The sequence below is a fragment of the Podarcis tiliguerta genome, assembly GCF_965153285.1.
Source record: "Podarcis tiliguerta genome assembly, chromosome: 12".
NCBI classification, from domain to species: domain Eukaryota; kingdom Metazoa; phylum Chordata; class Lepidosauria; order Squamata; family Lacertidae; genus Podarcis; species Podarcis tiliguerta.
The window spans coordinates 5,434,288-5,461,300 of NC_139545.1; the positions used below are offsets into that span (position 1 = coordinate 5,434,288).

Sequence of the window (27,013 nt, forward strand, 5' to 3'; positions counted from 1 at the left end):
ATTCCCGTGCCAAGTGTCGATTCAGAGATGCCATCTGTCGGACGTGCTCCAGAAGGGGCCACATCGCTAAGGTCTGCCGATCGGCTCCGTCTGACACCCCCCCCCTTCACCGACTCGCAAGTCCAAGTCTTCACGCCAGTCTGCCAAGGAAAGCTGTTTCGCTCTCACCAACCGCTGCTGCCCGTCTGGAACCACGATTGGCCAAACCGACTCACCTACGCGACGCAAGCTGAACGTCACGGTGCTCATTGAAGGAGCTCCATGTGACATGGAGATTGACACCGGGTCTGCCCTGTCCATCGTGTCTTGGAGCACCATCAAAAGACTGGTACCCAGAGTGTCCAAAAGGCAACTCGACTCTCACCGCGTACACCTGAGAGACTACCAGGGAAACGACATTCCCGTGGTAGGCATTGGCCGGTTCCGGATCGCCTTCAAGGATTTTTCGGGCCTGCTCCGACTGGTGGTGGTCGAAGGTCAGTGGCCAAGCCTCCTAGGGCTAGACTGGTTTGATGCCCTTGGCCTGGAAGTCACCGGCATCAACTGCATCTCTAACGCAGAGACTGAGGGTCTGGTCAAAGGCTTTGCCGAGGTTTCTGACAGCACTTTGGGGCAATATACAGGTACACCCATCTCCTTTAGCCTTGATCCACAAGTCGCCCCCATCAAGCTAAAGCCACGCCGGGTTCCCTTTGCTCTCAAGGCTAAGGTGGACGAACAACTGGACAAGCTGATCGCCCAAGTAGTTTTGGAGCCGGTTGACCACACCAAGTGGGAAACCCCCATCGTCAAGCCAGACGGGTCGGTGAGAATCTGCGCCGACTACAAGTGCACGATCAACAAGGCACTTCAGCAACACACTTATCCGGTTCCTGTTGTCCAACACCTGCTGCATTCTCTGGGTGAGGGTAAGGTCTTTGCTAAGCTGGACCTTGCCCAAGCCTATCAACAACTGCCCGTCGATGATGCCACTGCTGAAGCCCAGACGATCGTCACCCACCGAGGCATTCCGTTGCCGCCGGTTGCAGTTCAGGATGAGTGTGGCTCGTGGCATCTTCCAAAGACTTATGGAGCGTCTCCTGCAAGGGCTTCCGGGCGTGGTACCATATTTTGATGACATCTTGGTGTCCCCAGACTCACACCAGCAGCTGTTCGAACGCCTCCGTGCCGTGCTGACCAGGTTCCAGGAGGCCAGACTCAAGGTAAAGAGGGAGAAGTGCCAGATCGCCATTCCACAGGTGGAGTTCCTGGGCTATCTTATCGACGCCTCCGGCCTTCACCCGACCACATCCAAGATCCGCGCTATCCAGCAGGCCCCCATCCCACAGAACAAGACGGAGTTGCAGGCGTTCCTGGGGCTGCTGAACTTTTATAACATGTTCCTGCCCCACAAAGCCACGGTGGCTGAGCCTCTTCACTGACTCCTCAGCACAAAGACGCCTTGGTCCTGGGGTCATCAGGAGACGGTGGCCTTCAACACAGTCAAGGCTCTCCTTTCATCGGACAGTGTGTGAAGCCAGGCCACTGGTCCTTGCCTGCGACGCCTCACCTTTTGGCATCGGTGCTGTCCTTAGTCATCGTTTTGCAAACGGAAGAGAAGCACCGCTCACCTACTTTTCCAGGACGCTATTTCTGACTGAACGGAATTACAGCCAGCTCGAAAAGGAGGCACTGGCACTTGTGGCTGGAGTGAAGAGGTTCCATGAATACCTCTACAGCAGGATTTTTGACCTCATCACTGACCACGAGCCGCTCCTGGGCCTCCTCGCCAGTGATCGTCCAACTCCACCGGTCCTCTCGCCGCGCATGCTATGATGGACTGTTTTCCTGGCTGCCTACCACTACCGGCTCGTCCATCGCCCGGGGAAATCGATGGGCCATGCCGATGCCCTCAGCCGTTGCCCTCTTCCAGCGTTTGTGGAAGACTCAGCTCCTGCTTCATCGCTCCTCCTGATTGAGGATTTTCCGGCAGCGCCTGTATCGGCTGCCACTGTGGCCCCCGCATCTGCCCAGGATCGCACCATCAGCCATGTGCTCAACTGGGTGTGGAAGGGGTGGCCACAAGGGCCTTTTGCATCTGAGTTCCAACCGTTCGCAACCAGACAACATGAACTCTCGGCTCATCGCGGCTGTCTGCTGTGGGGAGACCACGTCGTGATTCCCCAAAGACTCCGTCAACGTGTCCTGGAGGCTCTGCACGTTGGCCACCCGGGAATCGTCAAAATGAAGGTGTTGGCTCGGTGTTACGTCTGGTGGCCTAACATGGACGATGCCATCACTGCATGGGTGTCCGCCTGTCAAGCGTGCCAAGAATCGAGGCCTGCACCACTGGCAGCTAAGGGACACACCTGGGAGATACCCAAGACACCCTGGTCGAGGGTGTACATCGATCTGGCCGGCCCCTTTCAAGGCCGGCCCTTTATCGTAGTGGTGGATGCCTATTAAAAATGGCTGGAGGTGGCCCTGATGCCCTCCACCACTACGGAGGCCGTCATCCGGGTGCTGCGAGGCCTCTTTGTGATGCATGGGTGTCCTGATGTCCTTGTCTCCGACAACGGACCGCAGTTCACATCAGGCACTTTTGAGCGGTATGTTTTGGGACTGGGCATCCACCATGCCCTAACGGCACCATTTCATTCATCCAGCAATGGGCAAGCGGAGAGAATGGTGCGCTCGGCAAAAGAGGCACTGGCGCGCCTGGACCAGGGAGACTGGCACAAGCGGGTTGCCGAATACTTGTTCATGCAACACATCACCCCTCATGCAGCCACAGGGCGGAGTCCTGCTGCACTGCTTATGGGCCACCGCCTGAGGTCACCACTCGACTGGCTGCACCCGGACTTTGCCGTGGCCGAACCCCCAGGCTGTGCCAACACGCCACAGTCATTTGTTCCAGGAAACCAGGTCTTTGCCTGGAACTATGTGGGGGACATTCCTTGGGTGCCAGCCACAGTAGTGGGAGTCACTGGACCTTGCTTGTACCAGGTGGCACTTGAAGACGGACGCTTGTGGCGCCGGCACACAGACCAGCTTAGGCGCAGGGTTGGGGACTTGGACACTACCGTGGTGCCCCCAACTGCGCTCGTGGCTCCGGAAGAGACAGTTACAGATGGCGAGGCTCCACCTCCCTCGCAAACTGCCAGCATGGAGCCGAACCAAGCCACTTCAGAGAGTCTGCCAGACTTACCACAGGATCAGACCACTTGCGGAGGCTCCACCCACAGCAGCGGATCCAGGGGACTTGGTTTCAACGCCACCTGGGTCACACCACAGCCTCAGCAAGAATTGGGTGGCCCCCCGAACTTGGCTACCAGTCCCCGGCAGTCTGGCAGAGTTTCCAAGCACCCAACTTATTTAAAGGACTACAGTGGTACCCCGCAAGACGAATGCCTCAGAAGATGAAAAACTCACTAGACGAAAGGGTTTTTCGTTTTCTGAGGTGATTCGCAAGACGGATTTTCCTAAGGGCTTGCTTCACTAGACGAAACAGCCCTGCCTCTCCTGTCATGGCAACGGTCACTGCACGCACGCACGCACGCTCGCTTCCCCACTCCTCCGGCTCCCTCCCACCTTCCGGCTGATGGCCGACCTTCCGGCTGCCTCGCGCCGCTGCCCACTGCCCTCGCGCGCTCCTCTGAGAGAGCCGTTGCCGCCAGCAGCCAGCGTTGCAGCCGGAGTCGCGCTCCTGAGCCCCGCCGCCCTCCAGCAGCCGCGTCGCGCGGTGGCCACAAGGCGCGGGTGAGTCCGAGGTACCGGCTGCGGCAGCTGCCCTGCTTCTCCCCACCCTTCCCCGCCGTTGTTAGTGTCTAAATGCAGTGGTGCTTCGCAAGATGAAAAAACTCGCTCAACGAAAGAACTTGCGGAACGAATTAATTTCGTCTTGCGAGGCACCACTGCATGTTGTTGGACATGTATCACTGTTGGTCTAAGTATGTGAAATGTAACTGATATGCTTTTGTGCCTAATTGAACCATTACGTGTAGTGCTGTATATAAGGAAACCATTACGACTGTAACTAACGCCTTATCTCGGTGGGGAGAGGTGTTATGTACTGAAGTTCTGTTCCAGCTTACAAATAAAGAGCTGCTTTGGAAGAATCGCTGTGTCGTCTGCTATGTCTACCCACAACTTAACACCTTTGTTGTTTTGTCCAGAAATTAGTTTTCTATTTATTCTTTTTGCTAGATACACACCACTTTTTCGTGATCTTACCAAGTTCAAAACTGACTCTGGTAGCTTCTTTCATAAATATATATATTACTAGGGGCACAATCCAGCGGGAACATATCCTGTGAACTGCAAATGCTGACTTATGAAACAGGATCTCTCTCGTTTGGATCTCCCCTGTTGACACAAACTCAGCTGGTGTGCTCAAGCAAGCTATGCTCACTCCAAACCTACATGGGGATAATATTACTGTCCTACCTTACAAAGTTGTTGTAAGGATGTCAAATGAATGTGTGTGTAATGTGGTTTGAACACTAGTTAAATGTTAAGTATCGTCATTGCTGTTGTCTTTTTCATTTCCTTTTTTATTGTTATTAAATGCTTTATTTTCCATACTTGCATCCGTACATCAAAAACATATCTTCCTTATTTTACATAAATAATTTTTTTCAAAACACAATCCGACAAAAGAATATAGGTCTTCCTACTATACATTTGATACATATACTTGACTTCCCACCCTTTCCCAATTTGTTTTTCACTCTAATAAACCTATTGCTTCAACTTAACTATACAGTGGTACCTCGGGTTAAGAACTTAATTCGTTCTGGAGGTCCGTTCTTAACCTGAAACTGTTCTTAACCTGAAGCACCACTTTAGCTAATGGGGCCTCCTGCTGATGCCGCCACGTGATTTCTGTTCTCATCCTGAAGCAAAGTTCTTAACCCAAGGTACTTTTTCTGGGTTAGCGGAGTCTGTAACCTGAAGCGTCTGTAACCCGAGGTACCACTGTATATTGCTAATAAAATATTAACATTCATACTTCACTTCCTTATTGAGAATGCCTGCCGGAAGGAGAAAACAAGGTGCAAAGAGCCAGAAGACCATTACTGAGACGCACAATTCCTCTAAAGCAAAGAATCGGCAGAGAGCCAACGCCATCTGCCCTGGCTCAGAAATACAGCGGGTTGAGGAAGCCGAGAAAACGGAGCAAATAAAACAAACAGTGAGTAAGAACGTTGGGGGAACCTCACCCCCCCTTAAGGAGGATGGCAATGACCCGACCCCCCTCCTCCCAGAGAAAGCTAATCCGTCCAAGAGGGCAAGAGCAGGAGCAGGAGGGATTCCTCCCACTCCTAACGCTGACCCACCCATGCCTCTAGAACAAGATATCAGAGGAGCCTGCTTTCAACCAATCCGGGATACGCACCCCTACCAAGAGATTTGCATGTTGTCTGCAGAAACTATGGTTCTGGTTCTCCAAAGACTGGATGAAATCCTCACCAGGATAGTTAACATTGAGAAACAATTGGATACTAGCTCCTCCCCTTTAAATGCCCAAGGGCTTAAAAGGATGATAAGAAATGACTCTTTTAACAACTCAGCAACTCAAACTATGGATGAAGTGAGGTCCTGCCAAGTCTTGCAAACGAACCAGATAATGCTTGAGATTCACCGATACACTCATAGGTGGATGAACCGCAGACAAATTACTAAGTCCTTGTCTCAGCTCCTGAATTACCATTACCGAAATGTAGATCTAGAAAATTTCCACTTCCTGCCTACCTTGAGAAACACCATGCGCTTATTTATGACCTTTAGGTCATCAACCCTCCCATCTCGACTCATGGAGATAAAGGATACCCTATGGTGGCTCCATTCTCTCCGCCCAGTGAGGGTATTTAAGGACGAAACTAGGAGGCAATTGGTCCCTTGCATAGAGTCAAAGCTAATGCGGATAAAGGAAACCAAGCTCAACACTAGAAATACTAATTGCCCGAAGGAAGAAAAGAACTTTGTAAGCCTAGAATTACAAGACCTGAAGAAGAGGCTAATGAGTATAAAGACTGAGATTTCTACCCAAAATATAAGGACAGTAGAGCCTAGAGCACAATATTTAAAGATGTCCAACAGCTCTTTATCCCATAGAAAGACATCAGTGCAACTCCCTGTTCCCTTTTTAAACGACACCAAATTAGATGAGGAATTTGGCGCCTCCAACATTTCTATGGCAACAACACCTAAAGAACTCTATGTTGCTGACAATCTGGAGATACCCAGCACCAAATCTACATCTGGATCTTTGCCTAATGTTCCAAAAACGTATCAGAATGATCAGCCTTCTCTACTGTACTCCTGGCGAGACAGGATGGACAGATCTTTCAAATTTGAATCTGGCTCTTTGTTGGCCAGTGATCCACATTTTATAACACATACCTCATTAATACTTCCACAGCCACAGATAGAACCAACAATCCTCCAATTAACCCAGGAGGGAGAGGGGGATTGACAGTTAATGAAACACCATGGGACTGTCCCCCCCGCTTGGGGTGCGGTTGGTTGGGTTTTATCTTCTAGGGATACTTACCCTATCAGACCTCCACCTCTTTCCCATACCATTTTGACCCAGGAGTCCTGGCCCAAGGATGACTTGTTATTGAGGGGATGCTACCCATCTATTGAGGAGGCTAGTATGGGATCTGGGATTTCCACAATTGAAGGGCTAGGGAAGAATGGCGGTGGGGCTAGATATCTCTATCGGTGAAGGGTTTCGAGATGCAGTGATCCTCGAACCCCTTCCAATCTACGCCCCATCCCAAGGGATAAGGGTAGGGAGAGCAAGGATTACACACCTCCGTCATTGGTGCTGTGCAATGCCAGGTCCGTAGGCAACAAAACCGCCACCATGCGTGACTTTTTTGTCTCGCAGGGGATTGACCTGGCTTGCGTGACGGAGACCTGGGTACGGGAAGGCGAAGTAGTCTCCCTACATGAGATAACACCCCCAGGTTTCTCTGTCCTCCATCAATCGCGGACTGTGGGTCGGGGGGGAGGAGTAGTGTTGTTATTCCGGGAGGATTGCTCTTTTAGAGCTCTGCCATCACCGGCGATCTCCGGCATTGAATGTGTTGGTCTCGTGTGGGGCACCAAGGAGAGCTTGGCTGTCTGGCTGGTGTACCGACCACCCAGCACACCTGCAGCCACCCTGTCAGACCTGCTGGAGGTGGTGGCGGGCTGGGCCTTGGAGTTCCCAAACCTACTAGTTTTGGGAGACTTCAACGTCCATGCCGATGCCACTCCCTCCTCACAGGCTCTGGACCTAGTGACTTCCATGGCAACACTAGGGCTCTCCCAGTTTGTTTTGGGCCCCACTCATCAAGCAGGCCACACGCTGGATCTGATCTTTGGGGCTGGCATAGTTGTGATCATGCTCCCCGCTGTGGAAGTGCCATGGTCTGATCACAACGCTCTGAAAGCCAAGATTGACTTCCCGCTCCTCCCTGGCTCGGGTGGTGAACCTATTTGGGCTCGTCCGCGAAAACTGATGGATCCTGATAGATTCCGACAAGCCTTGCGAAACCCTGCTCCTCCTGGCGACTCATTAGATGACCTTGTTGAGGACTGGAATAACCGGCTCTTGGCAGCCATTGATGAGATCGCGCCTAAGCGCCCTCTGCGACCCCGTCGAAACCGGGCACCTTGGTTTACTGAGGAGGTCCGGAAAATGAAGCGGGATCTCAGACGGCTAGAGCGAGTATGGCGACGAACTCGTGACGGAGCCTCAAGAACATCTTATAGGACGCTTATGAAAGCCTATGAGATGGCTATGAAAGCTGCTAAGAAATCTTACTTTGCAGCTTCCATTGCATCCGCTAGCTCTCGCCCGGCACAACTTTTTAGAATAATTAGGTCAATAACGTCCTTAGGAGGACAACCAAATTTAAGCACAAATTCGACCCACAGCTGTGAGGCATTTGCGAGCTTTTTTGCGGAGAAAGTCCTGTTGCTCCGTCGTGACCTCCCTGCCAATTTAGATACAGTGACTGAACTGGAGGCCCCTCGACTGACTTCAGGTCCAGTGTTGGACCATTTCGATCGGATACTCCCTACTGATGTGGATAGATTCCTCCAAGTTAGTAGGCCCACCACCTGCCTCCTTGATCCGTGCCCGTCTTGGCTGATTAGGGAGTGTCTAGATGTTGCGCGGACCCCCCTGGTTGAAATTATCAATTTGTCCCTTGACACCGGGACATTCCCAGGGGAACTGAAGGAAGCTGTGGTGTGTCCACTCTTAAAGAAAACTTCATTAGATCCCTTAGACCTATCCAATTACCGCCCAGTTTCAAATCTTCCATACCTGGGTAAGGTAATTGAGAGAGCGGTTGCTGAACAGCTTGGTAGGTTTCTGGAGGAAACATCGGCATTAGATCCATTTCAGTCTGGTTTTCGTCCTGGTTTTGGGACGGAGACGGCTCTGGTTGCCCTAACAGATGATCTCCGTAGACAACTAGATCGAGGCGGGTCAGGACTGCTGATCCTTTTAGATTTGTCAGCAGCCTTTGACATGGTCGATCATGATCTTCTGGACCACCGCCTCGCAGACGTGGGGATACAGGGCATAGCCCGTAACTGGTTGTGCTCTTTTATCTCTGGTCGGGGACAGAGGGTGGCACTAGGGAGGGAAATGTCATCGTGCCACTCCTTGGTGTGTGGAGTGCCGCAGGGCGCAATTCTCTCCCCGATGCTTTTTAACATCTTTATGCGCCCCCTTGCCCAGATTATCCGGAGCTTTGGGCTGGGTTGTCACCAATATGCTGATGACACTCAGCTCTATCTGCTGATGGATGGCCACACCGACTCGGCCCCGAACACACTGACCAGATGTTTGGAAGCTGTAGCTGGATGGTTTCGTGGGAGCCGATTGAAACTAAATCCTTCGAAGACAGAGGTCCTATGGCTAGGTCGGGATGGCGTGGGGATGAGGGACCAACTCCCTTCTCTTGCGGGGGCCCAATTAGTGCCATTGCCTTCCGTTAAGAGTTTGGGTGTAATCCTTGACGCCTCCCTTTCCATGGAGGCGCAAGTTACAGCAACAGCCAAGGCGTCATTTTTCCACCTTCGCCGCATCAAGCAGTTGGTCCCTTACCTTTCCCGCCCCGACCTGGCCACAGTGATCCATACGACGGTCATCTCCAGGCTTGACTACTGTAATTCGCTCTACGCAGGGCTGCCCTTGAAGCTGTCCCAGAAACTCCAGCGGGTACAGAATGCTGCAGCGAGGCTCCTCACGGGGTCTCTGCCACGGGAGCATATTCACCCAGTGCTTTTCAAGCTGCATTGGCTCCCGGTGGAGTACAGGGTCAGATTTAAGGTGCTGCTTTTGACCTTTAAAGCCCTTCGCGGCCTAGGACCCTCGTACCTACGGGACCGCCTCTCTTGGTATGCCCCACGGAGAGTCTCAAGGTCCATAAATAACAACACCCTAGTGGTCCCAGGCCCTAAGGAAGTTAGATTGGCTTCAACCAGAGCCAGGGCCTTTTCAGCTCTGGCTCCGGTCTGGTGGAACGCTCTGCCTCGTGAGACCAGGGCCCTGCAGGATCTGATTTCTTTCCGCAGGGCCTGTAAGACAGAGTTGTTCCACCTGGCCTTTGGCTTGGAGCCAATTTGATTCCCTCCCTCCCTCTCTTTCTTTTTTCTTTTCCTTCTCCTCCTACAATGAGGCTACATTTTAATATTTTAATGTTCCATTATTTTAATGTTGTATTTTACTTTTGTTTTTAAGTTGTAATCATTCATCTTGTTTTTATTATTGCTTGTAAGCCGCTCTGAGCCCGGCTTTGGCTGGGGAGGGCGGGGTATAAATAAAAATTTATTATTATTATTATTATTATTATTATTATTATTATTTTCCTATTTTCCTCTTTTAATCTAGATTATTCACAGTGGAGATTACTCAAAGGCTACTACCGTATTCAAGTTGCAACAATTGTTCTTTAGGTAATTCCTTAAAGCTTCCCAGTTTGAAATGAACTCCTGCTTTGACTTATCTTTAATCCTTTCCGAGAGACTGTCTAATTCTGCATATTCTACCAGTTTTAATAACCATTCTGATCTCGTGGGAACTTTGTCGCTCTTCCAATGCTGTGCTATGAGTACCCTTGCGGTAGTGGTAGCGTACAAAAAAACCCATTTCTTATCTTCCTAACAATATCTGGACCTGTAAAGGTAAAGGAACCCCTGACCGTTAGGTCCAGTCGTGGAAAACTCTGGGGTTGCGGCACTCATCTCGCTTTATTGGCCAAGGGAGCCGGCGTACAGCTTCCGGGTCATGTGGCCAGCATGACTAAGCAGCTTCTGGCGAATCAGAGCAGCGCACGGAAATGCCGTTTACCTTCCCGCCGGAGCAGTACCTATTTATCTACTTGCACTTTGACATGCTTTCGAACTGCTAGGTTGGCAGGAGCTGAGACTGAACAACGGGAGCTCACCCTGTTGTGGGGATTCAAACTGCTGACCTTCCAATCGGAAAAGCCCTAGGCTCAGTGGTTTAGACCACAGCACCACCGGTGTCCCTTTCATCTGGATCTGTAATATCCAATAAAAATGATTCTGGTTTTTTCAAAAAAGTTTCATTTAACATTGTTTTAATCTCTCTCTAGATACCATTCCAAAAGTTTTTAATCTTCTTACAGACCCACCACATAGTAAAAAGAATTCCATCTGGTTCTCCACATCTCCAGCATATATTAGGAACACTTTTATACATATTGGAGAGTTTACTGGCAGTTAAATACCATCGGTAAAGCATCTTTTGGAGGTTCTCCTTTAACGTAACACATGCTGTAAATTTCCAGTTAACTATCCATAGGTGTTCCCATTGACTCATCTCCATATTATGGCCAATGTCTTTTTCATTTCAGCTACACTTGTGCAGAATTTTTAAAATCCCACTGTTTATATTACTGGGTTTGCTCTATGCAAGGCAAGCTGTACTTCTTACAAACTCAACTATGTACTGTATTTCCTGGTATTAAAGGTGAAAGTTAAAGTCGTCGTGTTTTTCTTTCAATAACCCTGCAGCCCTGTTGTCATAAGAACATCTATGTATGTGCAAAAATAAATAAATAACTAGAATGCCTCCTCTTTAAAAGCTTTCTTCAGGTTAAGAAATTCCCTAGCAACCACCAGGAGAGCGAGACGAGGCTCATTCTCACTTTGACTGCAGAAACCAGCTCTGCCATCAGCCGAGATTAAAATCCACAAATGGAAAATGAAGAAGCTCATGTTGCATCAGGCTAATGTATCTCCATCCATTTCTATTAGGAAATATTCAGTTGGCATCATCTTGTTTAGTTAGTTATGGGGGGGAGGGGTTGGTTGTTGTTTTATTTACAGTTGCAATCAAAATTATTCATTCCCCATTGCAAATCAGGCTTATTATCAAAATTTACAGACTTTCAACTGTTTGCAATGAGCAAATCAAACAAAAGCAATTGAAATAGCTCAACACACCAGATGCTTCAAGTGGTTGCCCCAAATTCAGCTGAAGCTGCAACTTATACCGGCTTCTGTATATGGGGGAAATTATCTCAGTGGTTCGAGTACTTCAGCTACAAAAAGAATCTGTCAGCATTAGCATCCAGGGCATATAACTGCAATTTATATTTCTCTCTAGCAATTTTAATTCCTTCAATTTGTGTGTCTGATCTTACCATATTTGCATGTGGTTAATTAAAGGTTAATAAAGGAGAGAACAAACCTGCATAATTCCTGCTTTGTAAATCCAGAGTATCAGATAACATGCCATTAATTATAAAGCATGATTTAGGGTGGTTGATCCATTTCATATATAAAGGAAGAAAATCAAATGGCTGCAGACCAAGAAATACTTTAAATCTGTGCAATCAAATGTCTTATCAACATCTAGTGCTAATTCACTTATTGGTTTATGCTGCTGCAAGCAAATTGATGAAGCGCCGACTAAGATCCAGATTTGCTCAGACCCAAAATGCCATGGAGCAACTCCACCGGCTCTCTCCAACTGATTCCAAAATAATCTGTTTTAAATGGTCTGCCAGTATTCAGGGCACCCCACGCCGGGCGGCAGGCTGCTATCCACAGCCTAGGGAGCCCTGCGGGAGTTCCTGCAGGGCTCCCCACGCTGCGGATGTCTGCCCGGAGCGAGGGGCGCTCTGCTTCAGTGCGCCCCACGCGCTGGGCGGCAGGCTGCTATCCGCAGCCTAGGGAGCCTTGCGGGAGTTCCTGCAGGGCTCCCCACGGCTAGCGGATAGCTTCCTGAAGCCTGGAGAGCGAGAGGGGTCAGTGCGCACCAACCCCTCTCGCTCTCCAAGCTTCAGCAAAAGCCTGTATTTGCCCCATAGGACGCACACACATTTCCCCTTTATTTTTGGAGGGGGAAAAGTGCGTCCTATAGGGCGAAAAATACGGTATTTTTTTTACTTCCCCTGGAGGAATACAAACAGCTTACTAATCAGCCCATACGTAAAATCATGAGCTGCCTTGATGCAGAATTAAGGAGATGGGAAAATCTGTTCCTGAACATCTAAAGTGATTATAGAGAGTCGAAGTATGATAAAAGTCTGAGAATTTCCACATAATCCGAATTATCCAGAGAGACATAAGACTGCAGGAGTTAATGCAAGTGATTTACATTTCAAAGGGTCCCAAGATTAAATACTCAGGCGACATCCAGCAGAATCTTTGTTATTGGAGTTGTAGAGATCAGACAGAGTAACAGTTTAAGCACCTTTAATCAAGTGTTGGTCATTGTTAAACCAGGGCGATAGCTCCTGAATGAACCCTAAAAACAGATTTTCGAAAACAGTCTGCATTGGAACAAACCTGGAAAGGTCAGGGATGGCAAGGAGCCAGGGAATTTGACCATTTCAATAAAGCAACATTTCACAATAACTGCAGCAAGCATTTTTTAAGCTCTCTGTTTTAGGATAATATAATCAGTCTAGCAAACCTATACAAAGCACACTTTGAAGGCTAAATAATACCATCTGGCCTTTGCCTATCCAATCTCTTTAAGCATATGGTCAATGACAGCAGATCGCAAGTGTCCTCTGTCTCCAAGTCCCTAACCGCATTGCCTTTCCCCCCCCCCCCCTTAATGCTGAATGAATGCACATCACCACTTATGTCTTCCCAAATGCTTTCGATTTAGATTCTAAGCCATTCTGAATTTCATCTGGCCAGAAAGACAGAAATGCTGATCCTGCTCTGTTGGGATAATACGTTGCCACGTGCAGTGAAATAAATTGGTCCAAAAGAATAATCTTCGGGTCACTATGCTATGAGCTTCCCTCGATCCCTTTCAATGTGCAACATCCATCACCCAAATCAGCTTTAAACAGCCAGAAAACACACTGTGATTTGCTAATACCAGTGTTGGAAAGTGGGCAAGAAGGACAGCGGTGAAGTCACTTCTTCAAATGTCTGCTTCACTGTGAATTCTCTAGGTGACCAGAGTCAGGCAAGCCCTGCGTCTCAGTCTCAGGCCTCTTTCACCCCATTGGTAATAAGGGGAAAGAAACATTGGCCAACCTTAAAATATTATCTTATTGAGGGCAGTATTGTTTATGAAGTTCCCTCACCCCCAAAGGTATGGTATAACATTCCATGAGCACCATATAGTTAAAGCAATATCATGCTACTTTAAAGAGCCACAGCTCCCATCGAAGCCTGCTGGGAACTGTAGTTTGTTTGGGGTGTTGAGAATGCAACAGCTAGACTGGTGACTGGGAGCGATTGCCGAGACCACATAACACGGGTCCTGAAAGACCTACATTGGCTCCCAGTATGTTTCCAGGCACAATTCAAAGTGTTGGTGTTGACCTTTAAAGCCCTAAACGGCCTTGGTCCTGTATACCTGAAGTCTCCACCCCCATCGTTCTGCCCGGACACTGAGATTCAGCGCTGAGGGCCTTCTGGCAGTTCCCTCCCTGCGAGAAGCCAAGTTACAGGGAACCAGGCAGAGGGCCTTCTTGGTGGTGGCACCCGCCCTGTGGAACGCCCTCCCACCAGATGTCAAAGAGAAGAACAACTACCAGACTTTTAGAAGACATCTGAAGGCAGCCCTGTTTAGGGAAGCTTTTAATGTTTGACAGACTATTGTATTTTAATATTTTGTTGGAAGCCGCCCAGAGTGGCTGGGGAAACCCAGCCAGATGGGCGGGGTATAAATAAATAAAAATTATTATTAAGAAGCACTGCTCCAAGCTAAAAGCATTTCCCCCCCCCCCTGCCATTTTGGGGGCTTCATCTCCCTTGTCTTCAGAAAACATGTGCCTTCATGTTTCAGCTGTGTGCAGTGTGAAATCAAAGGTGGGCACATTCTCCATCCTGCCAGCAAGATAGTTCATTATGACTCGCCTCCAATCACTCTTTCCAAAAAGCCCCTTTAATACGCTCCGTGGCCAATTACTGGGATACTGTAATCAGCTTGATTGGTTGTCATCTCGCCAAGAGAGCGTGTTTCATTTAGCCTTGTTAAAATTCAGCCCGTTTGCCAATTCCATTTGCCACTTCCTTCCTCAACAATGCCACAGCTCCTACGCAGGTTTTCTTGCAAGTTGGGATATGTTTGGAGAGGACTATTAAATGGGAGAGGAGAGGGGGGGGGGCTGTGAGTAAGAAAAACAAAATCAGCAAACAGGAGAGCTAACCAAATCTTATAGCAAAATTATAGGCTGCATTCAGAAAAGACTTTATTCTGTTTCCCCAGTGTTTCCTTACCCGTTAATTTCTGTGTTTTATGTGATCTTTCACACAATGTAAAAGCAATTTCTGGAAACCGAATGGAATCTAGTGGAAATTTAGCAATCCCCACTACTAACTCGTGAGGTGGCAAGAGTCATGTTGACTTGCATCTTGAATATGAGAAAGGCAGATGCGTTAAGAACACCATGACAATTATGGGTTCTTATTTATAGAGAGCTGTGTGCACAGCAGCCAGTAATATCATAGGTGTTATTAAAACTTAATATCTACCAGAATGCAGTATTGTATGACCTTCTGAGAAGCTGAATGAGGGAAATATCCTATGTAAATAACAATTAAACTAAGGAAGACAAGGAGTTCTTTGGAGTAAGATCCACAAATGGAAGTTAGGAAATGAGAGTTTAGCTTCAACACATCCGTCTTATGTTTTCTTGCATCTATTCATGAAACTTTATTTTATTTATTATCTCACTTATTAAATTTATTATAAATATAGTATTTACTATAGAATACCTTTCCTCCCAAAGGAGCCCAGGATGGGAAATAAAGTGTAGACCTCATTACAGTTCTGCACAGCCACTTGTTGCTTTGTTGGCTTGAAAGAAGATACAACACGTGGGACGTGATATCCTTGTGTTGGCATTTGTTGGCACCAGACTGGGCAAGTCTTTAAGTCATGCCTTGGGTGTGGAGGGCAGAACCTTGGGGAGGTTCCCCCCCCCATCATCTCTCAAGACAGATGGTTGCCAACAAAAAACATTTGTTGTTGTTTAGTCGTTTAGTCGTGTCCAACTCTTCGTGACCCCATAGATCAGAGCACGCCAGGCACTCCTGTCTTCCGCTGCCTCCCGCAGCTTGGTCAAACTCATGTTTGTAGCTTCAAGAACACCGTCCAATCATCTCGTCCTCTGTCATCCCCTTCTCCTTGTGCCCTCAATCTTTGCCAACACCAGGGTCTTTTCCAGGGAGTCTTCTCTTCTCATGAGGTGGCCCAAGTATTGGAGCCTCAGCTTCAGGATCTGTCCTTCTAGTGAGCACTCAGGGCTGATTTCCTTCAGAATGGATACGTTTGATCTTCCTGCAGTCCATGGGACTCTCAAGAGTCTCCTCCAGCACCATAATTCAAAAGCATCAATTCTTTGGCGATCAGCCTTCTTTATGGTCCAGTTCTCACTTACATCACTACTGGGAAAACCATGGCTTTAACTATATGGACCTTTGTTGGCAAGGTGATGTCTCTGCTTTTTAAGATGCTGTCTAGGTTAAATCCAATAATCTCAGAATTTGTGCCCTAGGAGGTTATCTCATTAGTGGTGCTTCTGCACTTGATTTCTGTCCTGTATGGAAATATGTGAAGTATTTATTTCAACCTGATTGACAGCAGCTGATGGACATCCACCTCCTGAGCCTTCGCCTACTTCCCATAACCCCAAAAGACGCTTCCCCTGTAGCTATCCTGAGCTGGCAGCTTGCCGACTGCAGTTCTGACTCCTCTGTGGTTGTGTCTGAGCTTTGACTCCTATATTGTGCAGCAGAGGCTGCTGTTTAACCTGTGTGCAGTGCACTGACATCTGGTGATCGCTGTGAAGTGTGAAGAGGAAAAACCCGTGCCAGTAATCACACAGTGATAAACGCAGAATGGAAACCCACAACTGGTCTCAAGCCCCCTGACACATGCCTTCTGTATGTTCAAAGGGGCAGGCTTCCCTTTCATATTTTACGGCGATGCAGCAAAATGCAGTATTGTACATGGTGACAAATGCTTCTGCTAAGTAAAGGGTGATTCAGCTCTTGGATATTTTTGCACTTGCTGTGATTTCCCCCCAAGTCAAAATATTAATAATTATGAATAGTGTAAACAATCTGGTAATTTTTTAATGCAATATAAATAAATATTGTAGAGGAAATTAGATATTATATACAGGTATGTGTTGTATTTTTTTTATCTCTATGATGTTCTGTACTGTTAAATTTAATTATTAAGTTTAATTAATTTAATTATTAAGTTGCATGTTGGACCTTTTTTAAAAAGAGAAAGAAATCAAAATGATAGCACCACAAAGACACAAAGAGAGACGTGCACATTCTGGTTATAGTTTGTTATTTAAATGTGTACAGAAAGAGCGAGGTGGAAGTGAGAAAATTATAACTCCAGCCTGTCTGGAATTTGCCATTAAAAGCAGAGCAGCCATATGACCAGCAATAGCTCAGCCTTTCCTTTCCTCATGACCTCCTGTCCCTTGTCTGTTCCTCTGGGCAAGAATAACAACCAAGGACTACACTTAGGTCTAAATGTTTGGCTTTACCTGCTGCAACTTAGGCATAGTCCTGATTCAAGGACTGTTTACACTGGGGGGGGGGTGAGTTTCCCATGTGACATTGGTTGGAGACAATAAGGGTTCATATGTTCTTATGTCATTTCTGGTACGATACAAAATTGTAAAATATGTGCTTCTGGAGGGCTAGCTGTTGCAAGAAAAACAACAGACCCTTATAACACCCAAAAGACTCATGAAGTGGCAGGCTACACTTGTGAGGCAGAAGAAGATGCTTACTGTGGCAGGAAGATTCAAGGACAATCAAAGAAACATTTAAATGTTTAACTACTTAGACATTTCAGTATAGTATAGTATAGTCATACCTCCGGTTGAAGTAGCTTCAGGTTAAGTATTTTTGGGTTGCGCTCTGTGGCGACCCAGAAGTAATGGAGCGCGTTACTTCCAGGTTTCTCCGCTCGTGCATGCGCAGACGCTCAAAATAACGTCATGCGCAGAAGCGACAAATCGCGACCTGCAGATGCACGGACGTGCAGACACGGGGTGCGTTCGCTTCAGGATGCGAACGGGGCTCTGGAACGGATCCCGTTCGCATCCAGAGGTACCACTGTATAGTATAGTATAGTATAGGTTTTTTTGGATATACAACCAGGAACTGTAGCCACGCAACTCTTCAAGAGCATTGCTTATTCTTCTATGGTTCTCCATGACATGTTGTTGAGAACAGGGATTTTCGATTCTGACAAATACGAGAGATCAGAAAAGAGAAAGGCTTCCTTGTGCTGATGAGGAAATGAGAGTTAGTTTGTCTCAAATTGGACCTAATATATATGAGACTGCCCGGCAAAAGCAAGCTCACACCGCTCATTGGGTTTATCTAGATACAGTGGTGGCTCGCAAGACGAAATTAATTCGTTCTGCGAGTTTTTTCGTCTTGTGAATTTTTTCGTCTTGCGAAGCACCACTGTGCATTGATGGTTTCCCATAGGAATCCATTGACGGTTTTTTTTAAAAAGGCGCAAGACATTTTCGTCTTGCGAAGCAAGTCCATAGGGAAATTCGTCTTGTGAAGCAACTCAGAAAACGAAAAACTCTTTCGTCTTGCGAGTTTTTTGTCTTGCGAGGCATTCGTCTTGCGAGGTACCACTGTACTTAAGGTACATATGTAAGAGGCTCAGTGATAATTATATTTTGGGAGTGTTTCATGTGCTTATGTAGCTGCATTGTTTTATAGTTCTTGGATGTCCCGTAATCATATTATGAAGTAGTTGTGTTCTATATTATGAATCAAGCACTGCTAGGTCTTGTATGGACTTGTTGGCTTGAGCAAATTTTTATTCTGCAAGTGTGGCCCAGAGGGTGGAGGGGAAAGTTTGAGAACCACTGGACCAACACAATTACTATGGCATAGGCAGGTGTCGAGAAAAACAGTAAACTGTGGGTTCAGATGACAACAAAACGCAAAAAAGTACAGCCCCTGACAATTCAATTAAGAGTCTATTCGCAGCAGCAGTAATTGGGGATAACATTGGGGATAACAATGAGAGTCTGTGTTGGAAATGAAAATAGATGTTATCCATCAGAGGCAGACATGACACTTTATACTGTTGTGAACAATTATGTTTCTCGTCAGAGGAAAAGCACTCTGACAGTGTCCTCCTGACCTTTCATATGTTATTTTTACCCTATATTTTTAGCTCTTCAGAGAGATGACAAACCATGTTGCTCTCATCTTAGGAGAGCCACTCCTCCTGGATCAACATGGTTCAAGAGTGATTGGAAATACAATCTTTCGATTCTGTAGGTTCACTCAAGCAGACAAGGCCAACAGTGCGGAAAGAAGATCTGGGCTTTCTGAACACTCCAAATATAAACAAGGAAATACATGCAGAAACAAGGTTTTCGTGAGGGAAAATGTCCTTGGGTGAAAGTAGTGGACCAGATGTTCACTACTGGAAAAAAAAGCCTTCCAAACTATAATTGACCATTTGCTGTCAGAGACGAATTTCATGGGCTCTTGCATTTCACAAGCAACTAAAAATCTCCACTTTGCTTATTGTGCTAGACCTGGACATTAGAGACTCATAAAAGCTTCAGAATGACTCCAAAGCAAATAGACGAACTTCAGAGCTGTCTGGACCACTTGGGAATCCATAGTGCATTGGGTGCAAAGTGAAGTGGGCTGGTCCCTAGCTTCAGAACCTCCTCAAAAATTCAAAATGGTGCTTTTACTTTTGGCCATGTTGAGCCTCCATAAAATGGAAAGGCACCAGCAGAGAGGAGTGAGGAGGCAGAGGAGGGGGTGTAATTTGGTGACGGAGAGCTGTAGTTTCCATCAACAAACCAGAGCACTCCTTGTATACCTCCAATCACAGTGGTTTTGAGGAAGGACATAGAAGGAACATCTCAGAAGCTGTTTTAAATGTATCCACTGCCAGTTCAGTCTCTTAGAAGCTGCGAAAAGTGTGTAGAGCTGGATATTGGTTATATGCTTAGTACTTTGCTGTCTTCTCTTCCTCCTTTATTCCAATCCATCCTTTTTTAAAATTTACACTTCCTTTTGCTTGGGTCTGTCTTGAATCTAAACTGTGCTGTAAGGTATTAGGTAAGATAGTTCTCTGCCACCCACCCCATTCCTATTCTGGTCCTAGTTAAGGTAAAGGTAAAGGTACCCCTGCCCGTACGGGCCAGTCTTGACAGACTCTAGGGTTGTGCGCCCATCTCACTCAAGAGGCCGGGGGCCAGCGCTGTCCGAAGACACTTCCGGGTCACGTGGCCAGCGTGACATCGCTGCTCTGGCGAGCCAGAGCCGCACACGGAAACGCCGTTTACCTTCCTGCTAGTAAGCGGTCCCTATTTATCTACTTGCACCCGGGGGTGCTTTCGAACTGCTAGGTTGGCAGGCGCTGGGACCGAACAACGGGAGCGCACCCCGCCGCGGGGATTCGAACCGCCAACCTTTCGATCGGCAAGCCCTAGGCACTGAGGCTTTTACCCACAGCGCCACCCGCGTCCCATCTGGTCCTAGTTACATAGTTATATTTAATTTAATTTCAGTGTTACTTGAAGTTCTTAAGAGGTCTGACTCTTGTCTGGGTTCATTGCTATGTGATTGTAATGGGCACGAGGCACTATACTGGTGTAAACTTGTATGTGTTTCAGTGGTGAAATCTGTGCCATCAGGGATGAAACAGGACTGTGGTAAATCTGGGGTTACTCCAATTCAGTTTCTGGATTCCTGATGCAAATTTCCTTGAATTTATTTTATTTATTTGGAAAGATTTATAAATCTGTTAAACCAAACAGCTCCATTAAAAGACACACAAACAGAGAGAGAGAAAGAGAATAAAGCAATGGCAGAAGAGGCAGCAGATCAGTAATATCATTACTGCTGGGAATGATTTGCCTCTAATTATCTTAAATTTGGTCGACCAAGAGTGGCGAGATTGGCAAGGGATACTGTTCCTCCTCCCTCCCAACAGCAGCACCACTGCCACTTACTGGGAAAATGTGGGGCAGGGCAGGGGTGAGGTTGGGGCTGTGCAGACAACAGCAGGTAAGTGGCAGAGACACTGCTCTCAAGTGGGTGGTGGCACAACACTGCCCCGCTTTGCGGCCAACTCCTGGTTTCATCAGGAGTTGGCATGATCAGGCATCTGATGGTGCCCTGCACCCCAGCAGGGGGAACACTGACAAGAGCCCCTTGTACCTGTTGCAGTGAGAATGTAGACTCGCCGATGGTAATTGCAAATGCAACAGTGATGGTGCAAGCGACCCGTTTTTCCTTTGCACCAGGGCTTGAAATTGAGCCATGCTGCGAAGGAACGTTTTTCATTTCCTGAGAATTGCTCTGGAGCCTAAATCACTGCCCATCAGCATGGTTTCAAGCTTCATTGCAAAGGAAGATCCCAGCTGATCAAAGATGCCTTGAAGTCAAGCTGATCAGTGGTGACTTAGAACTCCAGAATTCCCGATACTCTGGAGTGTTGCCAAGCCCAGTGGAGCGTGAGGTCATGGCTGGTCGGTGCTGTTTTCAAGAGTCCCTTTTGGCAGAGACTGGCTCCACTACCGAATTCTAGCCCAGCATCCTGTTCTCACAGTGGCTGACAAAACGCCTGTGGGAAACCAGCGAACAGAACATGAGCAAAAGAGTACAGTGATGCCTCGCAAGACGAAATTAATTCGTTCTGCGAGTTTTTTTCGTTCTACGTGTTTTTTCGTCTTGCGAAGCACCACTGCGTATTGACGGTTTCCCGTAGGAATGCATTGGTGGTTTTAAAAAAAAGGCGCAAGATGTTTCGTCTTGCGAAGCAAGCCCATAGGGAAATCCGTCTTGCGAAGCAACTCAGAAAACGAAAAACTCTTTCATCTTGCGAGGTACCACTGTACTTGATAGCCTTCTCCTCCATGAATGTGTCTAACACTTTTAAAAAAGCCACCCAAGTTGAGGACCAGCCGTGTCTTCTGGGGGGAGTGATTGCCACAGTTTAAAAGGCAACCACAAACCCCACTTGCCGAGGAACAAGGTCCCAGATTGTTCTCACACAGCCTCACCCTTGCCTGCCCCACACCTGGGGGAAGCAGCTTCTTGGAATAAATTAGGACCCCTCCTGCCAGCCTTAATCAGCCTGTGGGCTGGAGGCTCCTTACCACTGCCCTACAATATTCCCCAGAGTGTGGAGTCTGTGAGTGAGTCTTTAAGATGGGGTGGCTAACCTGTGGCCCTCAAGGTGTTGTCGGGCTATGGCTGATCGGCCCTGGAATCCAACATCACCTGCAGAGCCACAGGTTAGTCGCCACTGTAGTATGGTCTGGCATGTGTAAAGTCTTTCTGACCTTTGTCTCCTGTATCGCTGAGTGCCCTACTCTTCTTCAGCCTCGCCTTCCTTTGTGTTCTTCAAAGGCTTTCCATTAAAGAGACTTCAAGCAGAAGTGCAAGTAAAAGCACAGGATCCTGGGTTCCCCCTAGATTCAATGACATGCAGAGAGGCTGCACCTTTTCCAAATGCCTAAGTCATGTTTAAATTTCATCTTAAATGTTGGCGGCGCAGAACTGAAAGCAAGTCCACACACACAACGTGAGTGCATTTCCAGCTAAGAAAACAAGAAAGGGATAATAATGTTGGCTTTGAAATTCTAATTCCAGCCTTTGTGCTCCTGTCATAGGCAGGCATTCAGCTGCCTTCATGAGGAGAGCTTCCATCGCCTTTTCCCTTTGTTGAAGGGCTCCGGTGCTGTTTTTCCATGAGCTGGAAAGCTTAAATCTTGAGGGAGAATGTACCTACGAACAGCAGGGAGATCTTTCAAAGCAAAAGTGGCAGAGTAGTAAGGCAAGATGCTGGCTTACTTATCTCTGCCCACTGGCAGAGGAAGAGGGGGTGGTGGAGTGCCATCGCAGCTGCCCCCCGCCCTCGCTGGGCACCATGCCCCCAGGACGTGTGCCACGCCACCCAGCCCTGCCTGCTCTCTACCCCCTGGTGCCGGAGTATGAAGCTCCGCCACTGTCTCTGCCCCTCACCCTGCCTCGGTCTTCATTTCTGTGAGCTGCCCATCTGCTTTCTGCAATACTTTTCTGTAGTTGCAGCAGAACAATTAGAGTCAAACTAAACAAACAACAGGAAGAACAACAAAGTGTCTTGCCTCGGTAATGGACTGGATGAGAGCCAACAAACTGAAACTCAATCCAGATATGACTGAAGTACTATTAGTGGGTGGTTTCCTGGGTGGGAGATCTTGATGGGGTCACACTTCCTCTGAAGGAGCAGGTTCGTAGCTTGGGGGTCCTCCTGGATCCTGTGCTGTCGCTCGAGGGTCAGGTGGCCTCAGTGGCCCCAAGTGCCTTCCATCAGCTTCGCCTGGTGGCCCAGCTGCGCCCAGCCTATCTGGATAGGGATAGTCTAACTACTGTTGTCTATGCTCTGGTAACGTCAAGATTAGATTACTGCAATGTGATATACGTAGGACTGCCTCTGAAGACAGTTTGGAAACTTCAGCTAGTACAGAATTCAACGGTCAGGTTGCTCACCGGAGCAAGATGCTCTGAGCATATTACAGTGGTGCCCCGCAAGACGAATGCCTCGCAAGACGGAAAACCCGCTAGACGAAAGGGTTTTCCGTTTTTCAATGCGCTTCGCAGGACGAATTTCTCTATGGGCTTGCTTCGCAAGACGAAAATGTCTTGCGATTCTTGCGGGGTTTTTTTGCTCCCCACCACCTTTTTCTAAGGCACTAAGCTGCTAATAGCCTTTTAGCAGCTAATCCGCTAATCCCTTAAGCCTTTAATAGCCGCTAATAGCCGCTAAACCGCTAATAGCGCTAATCCGCTAATCCGCTAATAGGGTTGCTTCGCAAGACGAAAAAACCGCTAGACGAAGAGACTCAAGGAATGGATTCTTTTCGTCTTGCGAGGCACCACTGTACACCAATCCTGGTCTGACTGCACTGGCTACCAATTAGTTTCCGGGGTCAATTCAAAGTGCTGGTTTTGACCTATAAAGCCTTAAATGGCTCAGACCGCAATACTTCAAGTACCGCCTCTTTCCATATGAACCTACCCAGACCCTGAGATCATCTTCTGAGGCCCTCCTTCTTGTGCCTCCTCCTTGAGAGATCTGGAGGGAGGAAACACGAAAACGGGCCTTCTCTGTAGTGGCTCCCCATCTGTTGAATGCTTTTGATTATGTATTTTGTGGTTTTATATTTTGATTTTATTCTGTGAACCACCCTGAGACCTCCAAGTATAGGGCTGTATATTAATTCAATTGTTATTATTATTATTATTAATAATAATAATAATAATAAAACCAATAATTTTATTATTTATACCCCACCCATCTGGCTGAGAAACACAGTCATAACACACCATAGCCATATCTCTAGTTTATCCCAATGTTCTGGGTGTCCACCAGGCCATTCCAGAAAATATGCATCTACACCATTCATGGTCCTTTGGCTAACACTAATGTAGAACTAACGCACATCACATGAGTCTATACCAGGGGTCGGCAAGGTTTACTGGCCATGGGCTGGATCACTCCCACGGAGATCATCTGTGGGCCGGACTGGCACAGTGCGACACTGGAAATCGCTTCTGTGCATGCCCAGACGCTGAAAATCGCGCTTGCGCAGAAGCGATTTCCGACATCTGGACATGCGCAGATGCAATTTCCGGTATCTGTGCATGTGCAGACGTGATTTCTGGCGCCGCTTGGCAAGTCCCCGCACTGCGCCAGTTTAGCACAGCGCGGGGGGGGGGACTCGCCAAGCGGGAGGCTGGGTTCAGGGGCAGCTCATGGGCCGGTAAAATGGTCTTCGCAGGCCGCATCCGGCCCATGGGCCGCACGTTGCCGACCCCTGGTCTATACATATCATTTTTTTAAAACATGGCACCTTAAAGGGTTTGCACAAAGTAAATATTATCTCTCTCTCTCTCTCTCTAAGCATTCATCCCCTACAATGTTAAGTTGCTACAGAGGTCTATCTCTTTCCAGAATTAGGATCTGAAACTGCTTGACCAATGGGCATTAGCAAGGTGTTATTCAAAAACTCCTCTTGTACCCTTTTGCTTAGTGTAAACTTACCCAGAATGCAGCTGAGCCTCCTCAGAACACAGAATAGGTTTCTCTCCCCACACACACATTGTTCCAAAGCAGACAGTTGCGTGGTCCAAGTCTCTATGACATCACAGACTGTGACACTGGAGTAGCTCAGGCCAATGGCAGCAAAAAGGTGTGACACAGCTTGACTCGCTCGCAAGAGCAGTGTAATTGCAGATGCAGTGGCGTAGCGTGGGGGGTGCAGGGGGGCCGGCCGCACCGGGCGCAACATCTGGGGGTTAGGGTTAGGGGGCGCAAATCCACGGGTTGTTGTTGTTTGTTGTTGTTTAGTCGTTCCGTCGTGTCCGACTCTTTGTGACCCCATGGACCAGAGCACGCCAGGCACTCCTGTCTTCCACTGCCTCCCGCAGTTTGGTCAAACTCATGCTGGTAGCTTCGAGAACACTGTCCCACCATCTCGTCCTCTGTCGTCCCCTTCTCCTTGTGCCCTCCATCTTTCCCAGCATCAGGGTCTTTTCCAGCGAGTCTTCTCTTCTCCTGAGGTGGCCAAAGTCTTGGAGCCTCAGCTTCAGGATCTGTCCTTCCAGTGAGCACTCAGGGCTGATTTCCTTAAGAATGGATGCGTTTGGTCTTCTTGCAGTCCATGGGACTCTCAAGAGTCTCCTCCAGCACCAGAATTCAAAAGCATAATTCAAAATCCACGGGTTAGGGGGCGCAACTTACTTGCCTTGCCCCGGGTGCTGACAACCCACGCTACGCCACTGTGCAGATGGATGACAGCAAGACTAGAATGAACTTAAACAGAGGGCTCTCGTTGCAAAAATAAGAAAGGTAAGCAAACTGAAGCAGAGTGGGAGAAGGATTCAGTGACAGTTGCGGCAGACCATAGTGGTAATTTAATTTTCAAACTTTATGCTTCATGTGCAGGGAGTCCCTTGAGTATATAAAAGTCAGAACATTTGGGGGAGGGAGGCCTGGTTTTACTCCAAAATTGATCAGCGCTTAGTCATTGCGGGAATCATTATAGGACTGAGTTTTACAGCGGAGCCCCTAGGAGTCTTCTAAATTATATCAGTATGGCCATGAAAGATTCCCTCCCATAAGGATTCTAAGGCTTGCCATAACCTTATAAGATAAGGAGCCCTGCTGAATCAGGCAAAGTCTCTATCAGATCCAGCATCTCTTTCAACCAGCCACCATCCAGGTAACTCAGCACAGACAATTCGGCCAGTGAGATAGCTGGATGTTAAGGTGGCGGGTGGTACTGTGGGTTAAACCACAAAACCTAGGGCTTGCCGACCAGAAGGTCAGCAGTTCGAATCCCCGCGATGGGGTGAGCTCCCGTTGCTCGGTCCCTGCTCCTGCCAACCTAGCAGTTCGAAAGCACGAAGTACAAGTAGATAAATAGGTACCACTCCAGTGGGAAGGTAAACGGTGTTTCCGTGCGCTGCTCTGGTTCACCAGAAGCGGCTTAGTCATGCTGGCCACATGACCCGGAAGCTGTACGCCGGCTCCCTCAGCCAGTAAAGCGAGATGAGCGTCATAACCCCAGAGTCGGTCACGACTGGACCTAATGGTCAGGGGTCCCTTTACCTTTAAGGTGATCCCAGGTGGGGATGTTTAAAAGCTGGAAGAGAACTAACTTTTTAGTCTCACCAAGACTCAATCAGGAGGTGGCAGAGAAGGCTGATATTAAAGAAAATAAAAAGTAAAAATCTGTCAATCTTGTTGCTAAGGAGGTTAGATGAAATGAAGCAGGACACATGACCAACTTAAAATAATCCCCCAGATGTTATTGGCCCGGAGATGGAAAGAAGATAAAGTCCCAACCAGAAAAGAATGGCAAATTACAGTAAATTGATGGATTATGCCAAAATGGCAAAAATGACCAGAAGAATCAGAAACCAGGAAGACCAAAATATTAATAAAGAATGGGGGGGAATTATAATTTATCTTAAAAACCATTGTAAACAGTTAACATTGTTAGTAGGATTTGAATCACTTGTAGTTTTATGGTGAATTTTAGATATAATGGAGATGTAAAAGATTTGGATTATTATAAAAGATGCAGGAGAAAATGAATAACAATAGGACCCACAAAGGGGAGGAGGGAAGTCCAGGAGATTCCCTGGAATCTTGTCTTTATCTTGTATGTTGGTTTCTTGTAATTCACGGCCAGCTGTTCTCTCTGGCAATATCCTGAAAATGCCCTCATCAATCTTTTTATTTGGGATAGAAGAACCGTATCATCTGCTTATAATAGTATTGAGATGGGTTTTGTGGCCAATTTAGGGGCATGATATTCTGGATATGTTAGACACTGGACAATATTATTTATATATAAGGTGAACAGTGCTGGGGCTTGACTCCTTTTGTGACTGGTACAGATCCTGTAAGTTGTCCATTTGTGGAGCAGGGCACGTTCAACACAGTATCTTTATATAAGCATTTGACCAAGTACAGTAGTCTGTCTATACTTGAGGAGTT

The 27,013-nt window shown here is 47.6% G+C and overlaps 1 protein-coding gene across 1 annotated transcript in view; it reads left to right on the forward strand.

Moving 5' to 3' along the window:
* Window positions 1-5,795: 5,795 nt before the first annotated feature.
* Window positions 5,796-27,013, forward strand: part of LOC310661335 (uncharacterized protein) — a gene marked incomplete at its 3' end in the record, with an annotated part of 330,664 nt that continues 309,446 nt past the window's right edge. The window contains exon 1 of the mRNA XM_083407183.1: window positions 5,796-6,106. The remainder of the gene's footprint in view (window positions 6,107-27,013) is intronic.